This window comes from Haliaeetus albicilla, chromosome 10 (assembly GCF_947461875.1).
Source record: "Haliaeetus albicilla chromosome 10, bHalAlb1.1, whole genome shotgun sequence".
NCBI lineage: Eukaryota > Metazoa > Chordata > Aves > Accipitriformes > Accipitridae > Haliaeetus > Haliaeetus albicilla.
In genome coordinates, this window is record NC_091492.1 from 41763518 (window position 1) to 41784070 (window position 20553).

Genomic DNA, 20553 nt, shown 5'->3' on the forward strand with positions numbered 1-20553 from the left:
AGGAGAAGTTATGTCAGCTATGTACAGACAAGTGTTGCTTGATCTTCTACTGTTCGCAAATTTCATAGGGGATCTAAAAACTCAGAAGCCCACAAAATCATCAATGAGCCTACTCAAAAGGGCAGAGAGATAAAGGCATGAAAAGAGAAGTGAGGGCGGGGGGAAGAGAGATGGCCTATTTCTATCCTATCTTTCAGCAGAAGTTACCTTCAGGACCTGAACCAACCAAGTAAACAGAGAAAATAAACATAAGCCACAAAAACCTCAACCCTCACAGAGACCATTTAGAAGGAGAAACTCACAGGGCTTCTCCATTCCACCTCACCCTACTCATCAAATATTGATAAGAAACAGCAGTGGCAGTTGTTAGCTGGAGCTTGTAACAGAAGCACGTAATGTAAAAATCAATGGGGTTTTTTTATTTTGACTAAGAAAGGAAAAAATGTGTGTGCTGTGACAGTGTATGCTGCATGTGCCTGTAAGCATTTCTGTTTGCAATTACAGGGATGAACACTTATGAATATTATTTGGTACACACATACACACTCTAATTTCTCTGAAGTCACATTTCCACATCCAGCAGTAAAACTGACAAATGTAAGTGATACACTTTGTAGATTTGTGCCTATATCTTGAGAAGGGCAAATGTTCTGGCATCCTCATGAGGGGCTGTACATTAGTCAGCTGGGTTGAATGGGCTTGCATGTATGTTTGTGTTTGTTGTGTTGTTTCCTGCTCTGAGTAAAGAGATGCGTTTTAATTTTATTGGTTTGCAAAGACACTCAGGAAACCTAGCTCCCCTGCAAGTGCAGATAACGAGCTCCTTGATCTTTAATATGCACACACATTTAAGCAATATTTAGCTAGCTATCCACTACGCCCCAGCTTTCAATGAGAGTGTTTTTGCATACAAACATCAAAGCGGCAGTAATGAATAGCTATTTACCATGCAAAAATTACCTTACTGCAATACACTGGTGTCCTTGTTTTGGCTGGAATAAAGTTAATTTTCCTCCTAGTAGCTGGTATAGTGCTGTGTTTTGGATTTAGGATAAGAATAATGTTGACAACACATTGATGTTTTAGTTGTCACTAAGCAGTATTCATACTAAGTCAAGAACTTTCCAGCTTCTCATACCGCCTTGCCAGCGGAGGCTGGGAGCGCACAAGAAGCTGGGAGGGGATACAGCAAGGACAGCTGACCCAAACGAGCCAATGGGGTATTCCATACCATATGACATCATATCCAGTATATAAACTGGGGGGAATTAGCCAGAGGGGCACTGCAGGTTGGGGATTGGCTGGGCACCGGTTAGCAGGTGGTGAGCAATTGTATTGCGCATCTCATTTTGTATATTCTGTTATTATTATTGTTGTTGTTGTTATTATTAGTATTTTCCCTTCCTTTTCTGTCCTATTAAACTGTCTTTATATCAACCTACGTATTTTACTTTTTTTTTTTTTTTTTAATTCTCTCCCCCATCCCACTGGGGTTGGGGAGTGAGCGAGCGGCTCTGGGGTGGTTAGTTGCTGGCTGGGGTTAAACCACGACAACTGGCAAGTGAGCCTTCATAGTAGTGATGATAACACCAGATCAACTATGCAGTTTCATCAGCTCAGTAAGAATTTGCTTGTCTAAAAGGGAAGCCAGAGATGACTTCAGAACACATTTTACGAGGTCTACATTGAGTGTCTCACCTGTACCACACGCAACAAAACACTGAGGGAACAAATTCTTCCATTGGTTAGTGGAAGACTGAGGTCTTGGGTTCAGATACTTCCTGCTTCAACCCTGGTCAAAATTACAGTAATCACAGCCTTACACTAAAGTTGTTGACCCCTCCTTTTTCAGCCTCAACGGGTTTGAAGTAGGAAGCTGAACAGAAGGTGTGAATCATCAGGCCTGTCAAACCAATCTCTTTCAGCACCAATTAATTTACTTAAAATGTATGTGCAGAGTAGAGGTGTGGGATGGAGGGACTAGCTTTAAAGAAAAATTATTCTGCAATTTAAGCCAGTGGAATTGGGTTCTTCCCTTTATTCTTGGGTCACAGTTGCCTTTCGAAGCAGTACTGCAACATAAAATGTAGAAATCCTCTGAAGGAAGAAAAATAAAACCCAAGCTGATAGAATGACTAAGTTCTTCATTTTCCCACATTTGGCATTGAACTATTGAAGCTAATATACAGAGAAGAAAACACTGTCCTCTGCTTAAAGCCCTGATTCCAAGGCTGCTGAAGTGAGCAGAGACTCTGGATTAGTTTTGTTCTGGGGTATTAACCCATTAAAAGCAAGGAAGCAGTGTGCTGTTACTTGGATTCCATTAGAATAGCAGCTTTTCTTGTTTTCCCAATTCAGAGAACAATGAAATGTATCGCCTATTGTTTTTCATAGAAATAACCCCTGAACACACCCCTATGCTGAACTAGGGGAAAGCTCTTATGATAGTCTCTTTTCTTAAAGCACAGTTAGAGTCAAAGGTTCAAGAGAGACTCTGCATGATGCCAAAGGGGGAGTTTCACGTTGAAGATATGAATTATTATTTACGAGATCTGGGCTCTATACTTGGAAGCTGGCAGAGGACAGAAGTGCTACAGAGATCCTGCCCAAGACCCCATCTCTACAGGCATTCAACTTTATGTTCAATTTTAAACATAACAGTATGTCCATTCCTACTCAGCAAAGCACCGAAGTACATGCCCAGCTGTAAGCACTTGAGTCATCAGTCCATTGACTGCAAGTGTTTTGCTGATTCAGATCCAGGTGCTATAGAGCAAGGAGATCCCTCACAGTACATTGTAAAGTTATGCTCTTTTTAGTGCCATAATCTCAGTTTTACAATAGATTACAAAAGAGACCTGTTTAACTCAAGAAAAGAACTCAATGAGTGGAGCCCTCAGTGATATGATCTCCATAACCTCTAGAGTGTTATGTGGTCAAGCAGGGGGTATTTGGATTAAACCAAACTACATCTGTTGGATTAAGTTTATAGCAGGATTAAGCCAAACTAAGACCTCAAAGGGACAGGCTCAGTGCTCCTAACCACATGTTCCTGGTGCTTTCTTTGCGTCAGCACTAGTGATCCTGCCACTATCCAACCAGCCAGCCCAGCTTTTTAATCTACAAATTAGCATAGCAAAAATAGGAAGGAAAAAAAGAAGAAGAAAAAAATAAGGAGGTATCTAAGCTTTCAGACAGATCAGAGCTGATTTACCACATGTCTGTAAGATCACTAGTGTTGACTCAAGGGAAAGCATGAAAATGCAGAGTAGAAGGAAGGAAAAGGGGTGAAAGAAGAGAACATGAGCACAGCCTTAGAAGAGCTTACACCAACCATGCAACTGCATTTTTTGTTAGCTGGCTATGAGCAAGCCTGGGTATCGCAGAATAGCACTGCACTACAGAGTTATATCCAAAGTGACTAGGAAAACAAGCTGCTTAAGCAGAATTCAAGCTCTGGTGCTAAAGGTGTTTTGTACGCCCTGTAGGATCCACCAATAGCTCTAGAGTAAATGCCACATCATCTGAGAAAAGGATATGATGAACCTGCACAAGTCCTAAACGCCGTTGAAGAAGACGACTGAACTGAGAAAGAAAAGCCATGTACAGCATTTTTTTGTACCTGGTACAAGTCTGGCCCAATATATCCCTGATCTACAATGGTTTGCTTTTCTACCAAGCTTATAGGCTATCTTAAGGATGCCATATTCTAGAAGTTTGTGTCTGCATAGAAGAGGTTGGCATATTTTGATTGTAAGACAGACCTGATTGTTCATGAGCTTGGGATTTGGAACTTAAGTTTTGAAACAAATCACTCCGGAGCTTTCACTCACTTTCTGCCTGCCTTAGTAAAAGTGACGTGCTGTCAAATGAGTTTAAAGGCCTCATACATCAGTTCTATGATTACATTTTGAGAGGAAGAAAGAGGCAGAGAACTTTAGATGCCTAAGCCTTTCACCCAAGAATCTGCACATTGCGATAATTTATAAAAAGCTTAAAATTGCCTAGATATCAGTACATTAAAATTTAATTTTAGATTGAAATTGTTATCTGAATTCAGTGGCCTGTGATATATATATGTATTCAGAACATCTTACCAAGAGAACCTATTAAAGTACTTTCTGCAATTATTATTTAATATTGAACATTTTATAGCACTAGTGCCTTGAGGCCAAACGAGTCAAGTTACCATTGTGTTACATACCACACAAATGTAACAAAATTATCACAGTTCAAGGATGATGATTTTAAAGTTATTTATGCATTGTTTTGTGCAGCACTGCAAGGCCCAAATGACTTTTACAGTTTTGGTCCATTTTTAGGAGGAACTAGGGAGAAGAACATGTGATTTTTAATAAGATATTGATCACTGCTCACTCTCTTTTCTGATCACAGCTTCCCTTCCCCCTCCCTTAGCAAGGAATGATCCATATTAACTGCTTGATCCTGTTGAAAACTAATGGTAAACTAAGAAAGAAAAGAATTGCTTTCAATGGAATCAGGAGATTTGTTTTCAAATCCAACTCACAATCACATAATTAGTTGAGCTTATTCAAACGAGATGACAGGAGCACACAGCCAGGGACAAGACTGCATACTTCTGGATGGATGAATTGCCCTGCTTCACACAATCACACTGTCTTAAGTCAGACATGAAACTGCATCACAAGGTTTCTGGGTCCTTCAAAAACAAGATACAGGTACCTAAGTCACTTTGACCTTAAAACACTGAGGGGAGGAAAGCTTAAACATCTGAAAATCTAGCCCCTTTAAGCTCAGGGCAAATCTCTGCAACATCTGGATTTGAGAGACAGGATGTGAATTCAGGTGAAATTGGCTGCAACACAATGTCTTAGTCACGGTTGTAGTATGGCACTTCCAAGTTTTTATTATTTGGACTTTCTGAACAAATGGTGACAACCAGAATACATAGCAGGGTTCCCAGACAGATCACCAACTTCTTCTATTAAAGGCTAGTATACGGTATCATCACTGGCAAAGTTATTCACCTTGGTTAAATTAGAATGAAGAGTATTCTACCATATACCAAACTCACACCTTCATCTAGCACACCAACAAAGCTAGGTGGTAAACAAATCGCTTCTCCTCACAGGAGCTCTGCTTCCATCATAGCACATGCTTAATTAGACTTTCCTTGCCTATTTAGAGATTAAAATCTTAGAAGCAAGATAGCATGCAGATACAACTCACAGCTCCAATCCTGACTTGAATCATATCAGGAACTTAGTCCAGTGAGGGGGCTGGGTTTTTCTTGGGGAGGAAGGCTGAAATTTAAAATGTATAACTAGTGCAGATTTGGCCTAGTCAGCTTAAAAAAACTGATATATTTATGTATTTTTAAATGAAAATTTATTTATAATACATAGCAGATGTATTGTAGCATCTGCCTGCCTTTGCTGATCTGCATTCTAGAAAAACAAATTATATGGTAGTAGAATTCTTTGGGAGAACAAAGAGAACAAAGGATTTGGGGGGAAAATTTCCAAGCAAACAACAAAGAGTTCTGTAATAGCAAATTGTGCTAGAACAAAGAGCTGCTCTTCAGGACCTGGACAGATGAAGGCTGAGAACGTTGACATAGTCAGCAGGAAAAATTACATAAATGGAATATGATCAGCCTAGATCAAATAGCCAAAATAGCAAAGTTAACAACCTACCTCCTGCAAACCCAACTCTGGGCTTTGTAATACACATCTGAAAGATGCCACAACAGCAGACCTGTTCCTAATGCAGTGCAGTACACTGGACCATTCCTAACTTAGGATAAAGCTAAAACTTGTATTTTTATAGAGCAAGAAGTACGACTTTTTATCTACCTAGTTATACCAACTAAGTACTATCATGGAAACAACAGAGAACAGACAAATTTTGCCAAATCTAGCTGTAAGGTGGAAATGATCAGTGCCTCCAATCCCACGCTTTCTGCTTTGCCACCCCCCCCCCACACACACACCTTTAGGAGCTTACTACCCAAATGACCACATTGATTTTACTAACACAGGTTGGAGAGCACTCACACAAGCGTTTCTGCTGACTGATCTAAGACAGTATTCATCTCCAGCATGAGTTGTGGGGATAATGAGCTGGAAGAGGGTCAGCACACCGCAGTAACTTGTTCCATAGGCACTGCTGTCCACAGAAGACATGTTTGTCTAAAAAAAATTTGAGAAAAAAAGTATTTTAATATGCAGACAGAGTGCATTCTGTTTGAGAAAGAAAAAGGAATGACCTGTATGAAATACGCAACTCCCATGTAACTATACAGCTATGATTATACCCATACTGGGAGTACAAATAGCTGTTTTAACTTTGCCATATATATCTGCGTATTTAATACATCAACATTTTCTATGTAAACAAGTCTTACTAATACCCGATACATGTAAACCTCCACCACCAGAAGTCTGATCAGACCTTTATAAGGAACAGCACCACACACGGTCACCACTGCTCTTCGTGGCCTCACATGTACAAACCAGACCTTATCCAATTTCAGGGTAATGAACATGATCACAGCCTTAGCTCTCATTCTGTTCAGCCAAAATTTCCATGCGACGAAGGCCAGTAAACATTTGACAGCCCTAGAGCTGGAAAAACTGAATCTTTGAAATAAAGAATGAAGAAGTAGCAATGGCAGAAAGCAGAGAAGTTACAAAGAGGAATAAAGGATTGTTAGCAATTCTCACAATTAATTAAACAAAGCTAAGGAGGAAGAGGAACAGAGCACTTCAGATAGCTCATCACTGGGGCTGAGAGGCAGGGGGGGTGGTATTCTCCAAGGCCTTTTGCGGGTTACCACAAAGAGAGTTCACAGATCTTCCACTCACTTACTTAAATATTTGATATGAAATTAAAGCCCTGTTCCAACTTTTATGACCACTGTCTCCCTCACTCTCCCCTCCTCCTATTCCCAGCAGACCCCTTCATCCTTCACATGCCTGTCCTCAGACCAAGACATCAGCACAATTAGCACCAGCCCACTGGCGCCAATTAGCAGCCAATAGTGTCTATATTATGGGAGGGGGGGACGGAGGAGCGGGTCCTGTGTCTCCAGCCTGCCTTCACACTCAATTAGATTAAGTGGAGTCTCCTGGCTGTGGTTGGTTGGACAGTTGTTGCAGTAATTGTGTCTTCTCTGTTGCTGCAGGCAATCTCCTCCTAGGCTCTCTGATACCCCCTTTATTGACTCCCTGTGTTGTCCACTTACATCAACACGCACTTCTTCAAAGAGAAAAGGGGGGAGGCCAGCAGAGAGGAGCAGAAGGGGGTTGGGGATGAGAGAGAGACCCCCACATCTTCGTTTAAAAGTTTTCTTTGAGTCTGAAACACTAGGGCTGTGTCGCTTTGACCTCCTCAGGGTTCAGCTGTGATTGCTCACTGTGACTGTCACATGGCCGAGCTTCAAATAGGGACAGAGCAGGACAGCTCCAGTAAAAAGCCTCACTGGTGATCCAACTCACTTGGCATTTCACAGGGGAGCACCCAACGTCTTTGTGGGGAATAAAACACTAATAATGTGTTTGTAACTCACAACTACACTTGACTAGGAAATGAGCTGGTGGTTTCCCATTCTTGCTCTTGGCTAGCGGCAAATGCTGGGAAATGAAGAGGATAATTGGAAGACCTGACTGAAGTTACGCTCCTCTGTAACACTGGAGCACTGTACAGAACTCCTTTAACATTTTTACTTCGGCCTTGTTCTGCTTCAGAACAATGCTATGCAGGTATCTGGTGAGACTGAAATTTCAGAATTTTCAATACAGAAGTAAAAAAAAAAAACCAAACTAAAATTAAAAAATCTGCTTTTGTATGTGTTCCGAGTTAATTTAAAATTCCCTTCTTAAATTCTGTTGCTTTTGTACACCGTCTTATAACACCATACTGAGATAGTGCACTGCTACCGGTGCTATAATAGGATGTAGTTTGACGGAATACTCTTTGCTTTCATTTTATTTTTAAACTTGTGAAGGACAACTGCTACTTAGGACCAACATAAATATTTGTCCTTCTTGTGTAGCTTCAAGTGTCTTCCTGTTTTTAGCAGGACAGTCTGACTCCGAACAGGATTCATTTCTACTTTGACACCTATTTTAAGATGAGTTGAATTGTGCTCTCGAGCTGCTGATCTTCTCATACTGAGGTGGAAGATCGTCAGACAGCTAGGCCAAAATGAGATAAATCGCACTCTTGATGAGACATTATGTATCACAATTATTCCAAGTACTGTTATTGATATGCAATTTAAAAACAACAGAAACATGGAAAACACATATGAAACTCTGTATGATATCTGATACTAGGAAGGGGAAGACCCAGTTTTCCAAAGTAAGATTTTTCATATGATTTAAAGAAATATCAGCACATATAAAAGCACTGATAATAAAATACATTATTCTTGGGAGGAAAAAAAAAAACCCTAAACCCTATTTTGGCAAAAATGTGTGAGCAGGACCAGTTGGTGCTTCTATAGTAAATTTGTCACAGGGCAAGGATAAAGGAGTAGGGGGTGGCTGTGAGAATGAAGCACATTTTCAAAGGGTATAAAGCCATAGTTTTATTCCTGCAACAGACCAAGAAGTCCTACACATTCCTGGACAAATCTCTTGTATCAGCTGTCTGCTTCTTATCTGTATGTAAGTCACAGATGATAGCTGCTACCCCAGCAGGGGACTTATTAGTTGATGTTCATAGTTTGTGCAATACTTAAAATGGATTCCTTTTTGCTTTATGTCAAGTTTGATAATTTTCCTTGAGATGTTGGTAAAAAGGAAATTACAGGACTGATGTGGAATTCCTGAGGGAAGTTCTTTCCCTGTGTTACATTTGTTGGTCAGCTTACATTAGCCTAATAGACATTTCTGGTCTTAAAATTTTTGCTTAAGTATTTCAGCTAAGAGTAAAGAACACAGCTATGAGTAAGGAGGAAGAAATTGCCAATACCCTCTGTCATAGCTCTGCTACCTTCTCAAGAGCCTAGGGAAGGCTGGGAATTTCCTGAAGTTACTGACTGCAAACTTACCGGGACAGAGTAATGTGCAGAGAGAAAAAAAATTATTCAAGAAAACAAGAGAATGCACAGAGTAATAACAAAAGATTAGACTGTGGACAAGCATAGCTTAGTAGTCCAAGCACCAGTTAGTTAAGTCTCTTAGGAAGGAATGGTTTAGGTTTAAGGACATAGTAGTTCCACCTCCAAAAGATTTTTTTTTTGGAGCTAGATTGTTTTGAAAGATCCTACTGATAAAATCAGTTTGATAGTATTGTACTAACTTGAGCATGAGATTTGTTAAAAAAATACCACTTGAAACTACATACCATGCTTTATTAGCGGAAAACTCTTGAAGTTTCTTTTTGGTGCATTATTTTACAATCTAATGGTGTACACGTTTTTGGTCCAAGACTGAAACTGAACTTGAAATATATGACTGAATATACAATGTGTGCTCTGCTTAGTCACACAAAGTCAAATGCTATTTTTCAGAGTTATTTGGATCAAATTCTGCATTATATACTATCTTATATATATATGACATATAATGTTATATGTATTTTTTATATATATATATATATGTAAAATTCCCTGTAGCCTTTGAGCACAGGATGCCCACCAGTAACAATCATACAGTGCCTGGTTCAGGCTTCCTGCCTATTTCCACTTCTTTTCCCATCTTCTAACTTGAAGTAGATGTCTTCTTTTTTCTCTTCAGTCAATAGACTACTTCAAGAGTAAGATTAAAATTTTTACATTGAAGTCAGAAGTGCTTTCTCTCTTTTCCCTTAACTTCTCTACGCCCAAGATTCCTCTTGCAAGCTATGTCCCATGCTTCATTGCTCTGGGCTTCTCAAACTTTTCTGTGAACAGGATCTGTTAGGTTAATCACTTCTCTCCACCTGTTAGTACATTCTTCTGTTATTCCTCTAGCTCTTTTTATTCTGGTCCATTTCCAATGTGCTTTCAATATTTCTCATCTCAGGCCACTTCCATCTATTTCTCCATTTCCTCCCTACTCCATCCAGACATCCTCATTTTCTCTGTTCCGTGTGTTCAACTTTCTCTTTTCCTTCTTTTGCTCTTTCCTTGTCTTTTTTTCTCCTCCTTCAGATAATCTCTCTCCCTTTTCTTCCAATTCTTCCATCTCTCATCTGCATCCTATTCCCTGATTCTTTCACTTCTGTCTTCCACCTCTTCTACTTGCCTATTGTTCATGAGTGTGTTGTGAAGATTACTGGCTTTTTGTCGTGATCAGGAAATATTTATTGACATCAGAAACATCCTCATTAGCTCTGGACAGGTGGGAACCATCTTTGTTTCCTGCAGGCACCATCTCCTGTCCGCTCAGTAACCCAGAATGACAGATGCACGGCTCTGACGTGGAGATATCTTCTCCTCTCCACCCTTCCGTCTCTACCACTTAGTAGGGCCCCAGCTCAAACCCCCCAGGTGGTGAGTAGGAAAAGGCTGATGGGCAAAGACGACCCCAATTAAATTCAGTTAAAACTCTTTCCTCTCCTTTGGACTTTGCAGGGATTGGAAGGTCAGGCTCAAGGGCTAAACATTACAAAGCTCTCCCAGCTGACTATTGCAGAATGACAGAAGTCAACCAATTAAGAGTGTGAGCAACAAAAAGGAAGAGAAACAAAACCAGATTCAAATTTCTGCCCTCATATAAGCAGTAGAAAATTTGAATTTTTTACCTTGATTTCACTGAAGTGTTGACAATAGATCAATGAAAAGGATCTGTTGCAGATCAGGATCTGGTTCTGTTCTTGCTTATCGCATTGTAAGTAGGAAAACTGCAGGGAAGTTGAGCGCATTTTATCAATTTAAACCGACATCAGAATTAGATAAGCCACCTCTATTCAAAAGACATTTTTGGTTCCATAGTGCTTATGTGTTTCCTGACAAGGCACTGGGTGGTACATGCTAAGACCCACCAAGTCATTATTTCTTAAGACACTTTACTACGGAAAATCTAGTTCCAAAAGTAAATTCCTTCCCTTCATACTACTAGAAACAACTAACGTTACTTTGGTTCTTAACTGGCAGACAGCACGTCAGGGGTCTCCGGGCAAATAATATCCCTACACATTTCTGATCATTTCCAAAGTAGACCAGAGTGCAATGCATAGATAACCAAGCTAACTTTGAACAAGCTGACTAGGATACCAGAGAAAAAGTGTTAGGCATAGCTCATCAGCAGGAAAAATTGATTTGCACTGTGTTCATGATACCACTGCTATATCACATCCATTTCTCAACACAGATATAGTATAGGCTAATTTAGATGAGTCTTCACTGCTTCAGAGACAATGCTACAGTGACTAGATGTACATATGCTCTTAGATTATAAAACCCTGAGCTGGTCTGATTTTTCTGTTACGTATTAGTACAGCAACTACTATAGCAGAACTACTTACAAGTCTTTGGGTATCAGATTTGCCCAATGCTGTCTCCAACCTGATCTGCAACATTCCTGGAGGTAACACAGGATACACTTGACCACTGAAAGGCACACATTTAAGGCAGCTGATTCATCCCATGGATATTTTTCTCAGAAAGAAGGTACATGTTGGATCAAAGGATTTACTGATCTGGAGACATTCCTGAAATAGAGCCTCCTTCAAAACCTTTTCAGGCAAAATGAGTTTTTGCTGATTTCAGTTGATTTGGGATCAGCCCTTTAGATCAAGGGAAAACAGCAGAATTAAATCCCTTCAACTGCCCTTTCAGTCCTTACATAAGTAAAGAAGCATTATTCCATATTGAAAAATGACTTCACTCCCCCTCATCAAGCTGTAACCTGCTGCTCGTTCCTCCACTATGAACCAGGGCAGCAACTTTCCTTCCGAATCAGGAACCATGAGAAAGATTACTCTTATTCTAAATGCACTGCAAGGATATCTCAGACACATCTTGTCAGCACTTAAACATCCATGACAGGCTTCCTGGAACATTTTCCAGGTGAGCACCCTCACTCCTTCTACTGTGTCACACGCTCATCATTCACCACTCAGACACGGCGGGAGCAGCCTGTTGACATGGTTTCTCTCACTTTTCCTGGCCTCTGGAGCTGACCTCCTGTCTCCCCAGCTAGATCAAATCCAGGAGACTGTACTTAGGGCTGGGTCACTGGATGGTGTTAAAAGCCTTTCTCTTCTTCTCTCAGCAACCAAAGTTGGAAGGTGGCAAGTGGGAGAGAAAACACTTCAAGTTGATTTTCCTTCAGGAGATGTTTCCTGTCAGATGGGAAAAGCTCCCAGGCATAGGCAAGGGATGGGAAGGATTTGCAGAACTGCATATTCACGCTTTAGGAGATTTAGGAACTATAGCAGCAGTGACCATATTGCCAGATTTTCTTCCCTCTCTCAGCTACAGGCACACAGCAAAGGCAAGGAGAAATGATGATATGTGCAAAGTTCCCTTATCAGTTCTTCACTGCTGCTTACAAAAACTCAAGAAAACACCTCCTTTGAAGTGAGACAAATCTTAAGTTCCAGGAAGTTCTGGCATCGTGAAATTTTCTGTTGGCCACATCAGTGTAAAACACCACCAGTCTGAAGGGGTTGGAGATTTCATTTTGACATGTGAAATATGCTAAGTTTGTCTCCAAGTTTAACTTAATGATCTGTCACTGACTTACTGAGAATTTGACAAAACACACTCGCAATTCAAACCACACACTCCCTTTTGTGTCTCCAGCAAACTGGTCAAGCACCTCATGCAATTTCAAGGGGATGTTGTGTCAAACTGAAAAGCTAGTCTTTAGCTCTTTTTGTGCAGAAGTGGACTAAGGCATCACTGCAAAGATGCAGACACCTACTTTCAAGCCTGAAGTATACTAACAGGGCTCAACAGCCCTGGACAGCTTCACTTTGGAACTCTAGACAGGTACCTCTGCTCCTTGGTCCTCCAGCTCCATTTAAGTTCAGGCCCCCAGTTCTTGCCTGAGCTGTGCCACAGAAATACCAGCATCCTACCTGTCCTTTGTTGATCCTGATTCACTAGCTGGAGTTCCTGGTTTGACCTCAGAGATGACTCATCACCTTGCATTTGTCTGACTGTGCAAATTAGACTGTGACTGGAAGGTGTTCATGTCACCAACCCTGTCATCAGTGCTCTAGTACTGTGGGACTGCAACCTGGTTGGTGCCCTGCCTCTTGTATGGTCACCCTCAGGTCCCAGCTCATTTTCCCCTATGGAACAGCCCTGCTCTTACTGGTCCCTGATAACCAACACCCATCCTTTCCCATGGTTATTCTGCTGTTGTTCATTATTAGCACAGATAAACATAAATGTAATGTTTCATCTCATGCTTTTCCTAAAGGTGTTTTCCAATGCCTGTTCTATTCTCATTTCCTTTATCTCAGCAAGATCTCATCAACACCTTTATATTGTACTATTTATTAAATAAATACAATAGCACCATTCAGGAGTGTCATCTGAAGAGAACAAGCCTTGCATCCCTATAGGGAATGAAGACTCAACCATTTCACTGCAGTTTCCATCTTGTTTGAATAGTGATGTACTGCATTGTAAGATGACTGACCTGCCCATAGTAAAATCATAAGACTCTGCTTCAAATAGCAAAGAATCAAGCAGAGTGAGTCAAATGTCAGTCAAAAAATTAGTAGTTTACATTGCCTCAGAAAATTCTCCTCCACACAGTGCATACCACAGAACCGATTCTCCCCTGCGTCTTGTGAGCTTGCTTATACCTGTGTACAGCAAGCTGCGGCGGTAAGGCTTTCATAGTCTCAATTTGCACGCTTAACATCGAAAAACACTGTCAGATACGGAGTCTCCAGTGACTGGGGCACAGAGGGTCAGCTCTGCAATCCTTCCATGCGGGAACTTACAGAGAAGCTTATAGTCACATGAATGAACTGAACAAGAGTGACCACACCTACATAGGCAGCTATAAAAGCACAGCTACTTGAGATATAGTATTTGCTGTGATTAAAGGAACAATTTTTCGCTGAAACTGCTGAATACAGTTCTGTCATGCACACTCTTTAGCTAACTCCCTTTGTGATAATGAACACAGCCTCCCTGTGTTCAAATTCAAACCAGGACATTTAAGTATTCTGCCAAAAAAGATATGCTGAAAATACCTTCATAGTATGGAGCAATTTAACATCTGGACCTGCTGCTAAAGAGCATATCTGTATTTTCTTTTTTAACATCATTTCTCCATCACATCATTTTTTTCTTTGGCCACTGCAGGTAGAGGCATTTCCCTTCATGTGGCACAAAGTGAATCAGTAGCTGATCCTCACGTGAGCTGAAAATCATAGCTTTGCCAAGCTACACCACAATCTCTGCATCACATAAGCCCCCCACCAGAACTCAAGGCCTAAGAACTTAGGCACTCACAAGTCTTCTGCTAGCCATCTCTAATTGTGCTGCTTGCTTTCCATGCAAAATATTGGTTTGTAACCACAGAAAGAATCTGCACTAAAAGTAGGCTCCCCCTTCCCAGAAGCGGTAATCAAACAACATTTCTATGGAAGCCATCTCCTTAAACGTGGCTTCCTCTCTGTTCAGAACGATGTGGTTGGGACGCTTCATCCAGCCCATTGATCTCAGTGCTTTATAGCCCAAGCCATAAAGCATACTGGCAAGTGAGCAAAGCTGCAAACACAAGTGTGTGAGCATCCAGCATGTCAGTTCCTTAGTGGGTTGGCATAAACAGGGAGGGTAAAAAAATCCCATCATTTCAGCAGGCATGCAGATTTCTCAAGTGGCTTTTTTTAATAGGTCATGTGCCCCATTCAGCAGCTCCAGCTGATGCTTCCAAAAGAAACCCATTAACAGCCTCCCCTATGTGCTCCTTATTGTCTGCACAGCTTTAATGGCCCCATCTGGCATCATCTTAAAGCCTCCTGGTCAGAAGCAAACAGCAGCTTCTGGTTACAGTGGCACAGCAAGTTGTACTTTTCAGCCCCCTTTCTTTACTCGCAAGATCTAACCGAGAATAAATATATGTTCTGAACCGGGCAAGGGTTTGAAGGTGTGTAACCACCTGGAACCTGAGTGACACCGCTGTAATGTCAAACTCAAATTCTTTTCCTCTTCCTTAACAATATGGCAGTGCCCGCACACCAGGTGTCTGGGCCTCCTCATCTTTTGTGGTATCTATCAGTCTGTGGTATCTCCAAAAACCTCATTCCATGGAAAGAAAAGAGGGAACCAAAGCATATCTCTAGCAATGAGCAATTGAGGAGGCCAGCCTCTGCTACCCCAATACCACATGCTGATGTGGGGGTGGCCCACATGAGTTGAACAGAACAGGTTTCTGTACAGAGCGCTATTACAACACATACTACCTCCCAGAAAAGCTTGAACATCTGTGTGTCATCTGTTTTACTTTGTTGACAAAGGCCGCTCAGATATGACGCAATGATTCTCCTAGCATAGAAAGTGGCCAGGTTACTCTGGGCAGCTCCCAACGCTGTTTTCCTTAGGCAGATCCCAGCTAGCTTAGGCAACAATACCACAAAGATTAGCAAGGCAGGCTTCAGCACAACTGAGAAAAGCAGAGTGTGTATCTGAAGACCCTGATGGCACCTGCTGTGTTTGCTATGACAAACCGGTATGACTGACTGACTGATTGTTTTATCTGACTGCACAGACACAGTCTAACCTGGGACAAGTCTCTCCACTTGGGAGGTCTCAGGATGGCTCTTGGGCTTCCAGATAAACACCAGTTTATCAGTAACAGATGCTGTTTGGCTACTCTTCAGCAGGCCATATCCTCTCTAGGCTTGGCCCGAGCTACTCCTATTACAGGAGCTAGGCACACCTTTTTGAGGTAAACCCCAGCCCAGCCAAGCATTTAAAAGCACACATGCCCTACTCGACATGTGCATGAATTCCCTTTAAAAGCCTTAGCCCATAGGCACCTTCTGAAAACAGACTCCATGCCATTAAGAGATTTCCAGTGTGCTTCTGGGAAGTGCAGGCAGACAGCAGGGTTATTATGAGAGCAACAGCCAAGGCAGGAAGCTGACAGTTTGTTTTCTACCCTCTCTCCTTTCTTCTAAAAAGCAGTGTTGCTGAGAGCTAGCTGAAAGGCCAGAGACAGTCTGCAGTCGGCTGGTCTTTACTAAACAAAAGTTTACTTTCATCCACTGTGCTGCAGCCGCTGGAGTCACTTCCTCCTTCCTCCAGCCTTTCTTAGAGGCGAGAAAACAGTCGGCTCTTTCACCACGTTAAGAAACCCATTACAATCAATTTAGCCAGTGCACAGACAGACTCCGTGTCTACTGTATTCTGTTACCACAGGCCAGGGGGAGAGGGGGGAGAAGACCTACTGCCCAGCCTCCCCTCGCACTCTCTTCCGTAATGGAAAAGATGCCGGCGCCGCCAGCTATTGGAATCACGCTAACAAATGAAGCTGTCATCAAACACCTCTTGGGGGAAGTGGTGGGCAGCAGCGGGAGGGTGTATTCTTGTGGTGGAGTTGCCTTCACTGCAGTGGTCCTGCTGGCTAATTGCTCAGCATGGAGAGCGCACACTTAAAGCGCTATCGTCCTCGTCAATAACGGGGTATTAGGTGCCTCCTGTTCGGCGTGGCATTGATCTGTTCCAGCTCTCCCCTGTTGTTGTTGTGTTGGGTTCTTTTTTTTTCCCTTTTCCTTTTTAAGTGTTTTCTGAGCCTCTGTTTAGCGTGAGTGCTGCTTAAGTGCTAATTGTTACACCACAGATTGATTGGCGACAAGATGGCTTGCCAAGTTTCTTCTCCCATCTCCCCCGGTGGGGTGTGGAGGAAGGACAGAGGGTTGGGGCCAAGAGGTGGGGAGAGAGGGAATCCTTTTGCACTCACTGACTTCCTCTCTCACTGTCTGTCTTAGCTGGAAACTTTTGGCCTTTCAGAGCTCCTCCTACCAATTTCCATTCCTGTTTTGATGCTTTCCTCCCTGCCACAGAAACTGTATACATCTTTCCTTTATTTGAAATTTCCCTGTTACGATACTGTCCTTTGAGCTAGATGACTTGGTGGGTAAGAAGAATGTTGCAATGACAGAAGAATGTCTTGCCTTTTTTTTTTTTTTTTTTTTAAGAACACCGCTCCCCCCCAACTTGAAAGGGTTTCGTTCCTCCAGATACTCCCTTTCTCTGCCACATTTGTGCTTCCAAAAACCTGTAGTCCGGAGGCCACTGGTGAGATGCAAAGAGAACTGCATAATAAATGACATGGCAACTCTGGAATTGACTCTCTGGAATCCTGAAACATCTGAGCAGACCCCAGAGCAAAGATTTTAAATTCTCCCAGAGAATCCAGAACAAAGATCTGATACATACAGAAATTGGATTCAATACCTATACTATCCTGGGTAACGTAAAACATTAGGAATGTTCCACCTAAGGTTAAAGAAGGTGAAACTTAAACACATTTTCTTCCAACATGTTCAACAATTGCTCAGCTGAAGAAGTCCATTAGGCAAAAAATTTATGACTTCAAACACTTTTTGTGGGGTTGGTCACCAAACATTCATAAATTGCTATAATAGAAAAAGAAGAAACAGTATCTCTGTGAGGTAGATGAGTACACAGTAAAATCCCCAATTCATTCATAGGGAAACTGAGGCAGGAATGCTAGTAGCTAACTTGTTTAAAGACAGAGTTAATGTCAAAGCTGAAAGTAGAACTCAGAATTGCCTGAGCACAGTATCTGAACAGAGTCCTCTCACACTACATGTATTACACCCTCACCATCTTTTGGGAAAACCACCAAGTATTCCACAGTTATCACACTTGCTGTCAGGCACTTGTAACTGTCTTGCATCCAAACTTCATGTTCAATATTAGAGTTGAATAAACAGCTTGCCACATAAGACTGTATGCAAAACATTGCCATTTTTTCTGACTTATCCGGCAAAGCATGCAACTCAAAATAATAATTTTGATTGCTAGCCAGTGTCAGCTGATCACGCCACTGGGCCACAGAGTTTGTAACTTATCAACAGAGAAACAAGTTGTGAATTGAAAAAACTGACAATGAAACATATTACTTCAACTTTGCTTTTGCCAGTTACATGAAACTTCGAATATAAAGGTCTGCTCTCCAGATATATCAATTTGTGGTGACTGAACTAAAAATCTTGGATTTTCTTGGAGTATAGTATAAAAAAGTTCTAACAGAAGACACAGCCTTAAACTTTGCTTTCTAATTATTATTCACACTAGTAGCACTTATGTACTTGAACATGACCAGGAAGCAAATGCAAGCCACACAAGCACACTCGAGTTGTAATTTGCTTTTGTATTCAAGCAAATATGCACAGGCATTTTTTCCTCACTGATCCCTCAGCTCTGTTAAAAACACTGAGGTCTGGCAGCTACCCAGCCCTGGGAAGGCTGCAAGAAACAGCTTTAACATTACCAGCAGTAGCTTTTTGGTGGTCATTCATTTCTCTCAGGAGATTAAGGACATCCAGGACTAGAATATCCCATCCCTCTAAAAAATAAAAGGAAAGCACACTCCTCAGAAACTAAGTCAAACCATAGCAAGGGAAGAAAAAACATCCATTACATTCTTACTAGTTTTACCTCCTAACAGCATGTGTAACTCTCCTAGCTCTGGCTGCCTAATGAGCAACAGAATAAAATCAGAAGCAAGGAACATTCTTAAAAAAATCAGCCAACTGGATATCAAAAAGAGGCACAGGTGCAGAGGAATGAGGAAACACAGTAAAACACAAGCAACTCAGGAACCAGGAAAATGAGACCTTTCCTGATTTCGTATCAGGTAGGGTATTTTATATTCTATTCCTTGTTGATGGTGTGACAGAAGGGTAAGACTAAAAAATGTATGAGCATGACAGTTATCACCTGATTCTAGCCTGATTTTCAAAAGACACCAAGCATCTGGAGTTTTCCTTCACTTTCAGCCCACTTTCTGTGGATCTTCAGTACCTTTGAAAGTAGGTCATAAAAACACACTGGCAAAAATCTAACAGAAGCTTCAATTGGAAGATGATGATCAGAGGGGAGGGACGAGGGTGAGAATCTTCTCAGCAACAATTTCTGTACTTAACTCACAGTTAAAATAGCAAATCTGACCCCATTTGGTTACTAAACACGTGTGCAAATTCCAGCCAAAACTTCCCATTACCATTTGCAAATAGTAGCATGTTAACCTGTACTCCCAAAAAAGCATTTGCTCACAACTTCTGCAAAGACACACTCAGCAACACCACGATGAAAGAGACCAGAAGGTACAGTGGATAAATTAGGATTTACAGAAGGCTTTTAATCACACACACACACACACACAAAAACAAAAAACCCAAACCAAAGCAAACAAAAAAACCCCACCCAAACCAGAAAGAAACAAATACACACCAGGAAGGAAAGATAGTCATGCTAGGAGACCACATAGAAGGAAAACTGTTTTCTGAGCTACTCCTGTCCAAAAAACACAGAACAAATTGCTGAGGCTTTTCCCCACTGCACAAAGTGCCTTTTAGCATCCAAGGTTTTCTCCTGAGGGACAGGAGAAAAAGGGAAAGACAACTGGCGTCGAGCTGCATGTTGTCTGAAGATGCTGTCAAGAACATCATAAGGGAATGAGCTGTGTCTGAGGTCATCAGATTAAAGAAGAAACAAGGAATGGAGTAGGGGCTGGGAATGGAAAGGGAAGGGGGAGGCACAGTGACCTGTGTGACCTCTGCTGCACTAACTTGATATAACAAATAGTTCTGAAAAACCAAATACTGTTAACCCTTTTAAACTGGGTCATTCCCTGCTGTGGATGGCTCATAGAGCAGAATCCTTAACTCCTTCCTCCCCATACGTTTTCAAACATCTACAGTTGACAGCACATTACGTCATAGTAAACTTACAGCTCTCACTATTGGCAAAATTGATTTTAAAAGAATCTTACTCTACCCAAATGAAAATATTTCATGGATTTCAACTCCAAGTTTATAGCCAGCTTATTCAAGGCAAAATGCAGCCTCTGCAAACATAAATGTGATCTTTTTTCTTGTAGGAGAGCTCACTTTTGGATGAAAAGGCCAGTGTTTCTCTTTGGTGATATCTTCACCCCCTCAAAGATGAAGGGACATTCCCAAGACCCATGATCACATTCAGTGAAAATCTCTTTTCTCTTATGAGGGAAGGCAAAGGCGATGATTCTGCCCCTCTGCTTTGGACTCCATGGACCAACAAGTGCAACCCGAGGAGGGGAAAATCTTCGAAGATCCCAATCCTGCCTTTACAGGGCCCCATTCACACAGATCTCTTTGCATACCTGGGCCCTGTATTTGACCCCAGTAAGCACTCATGACTGTTGTCTAACTGGAAACTGAAGCAAACCTCCTAAATCTGCAAAACTGGGCTCCAAACCCTTGAGGAAATGATTATCTTGTGTGTCATTTTTAGTACATTTTTACTCCTGCTCACAACTCCAAATGCTAGAAGAAATTGTGAGGTATCTTGGTCTTTCTGGTTCTATCCCTAACCACAAATTAAAATGGAAAAAATGATCCAGAAATTTCAGAACCCTAAAAAACAAGTTTAAATTC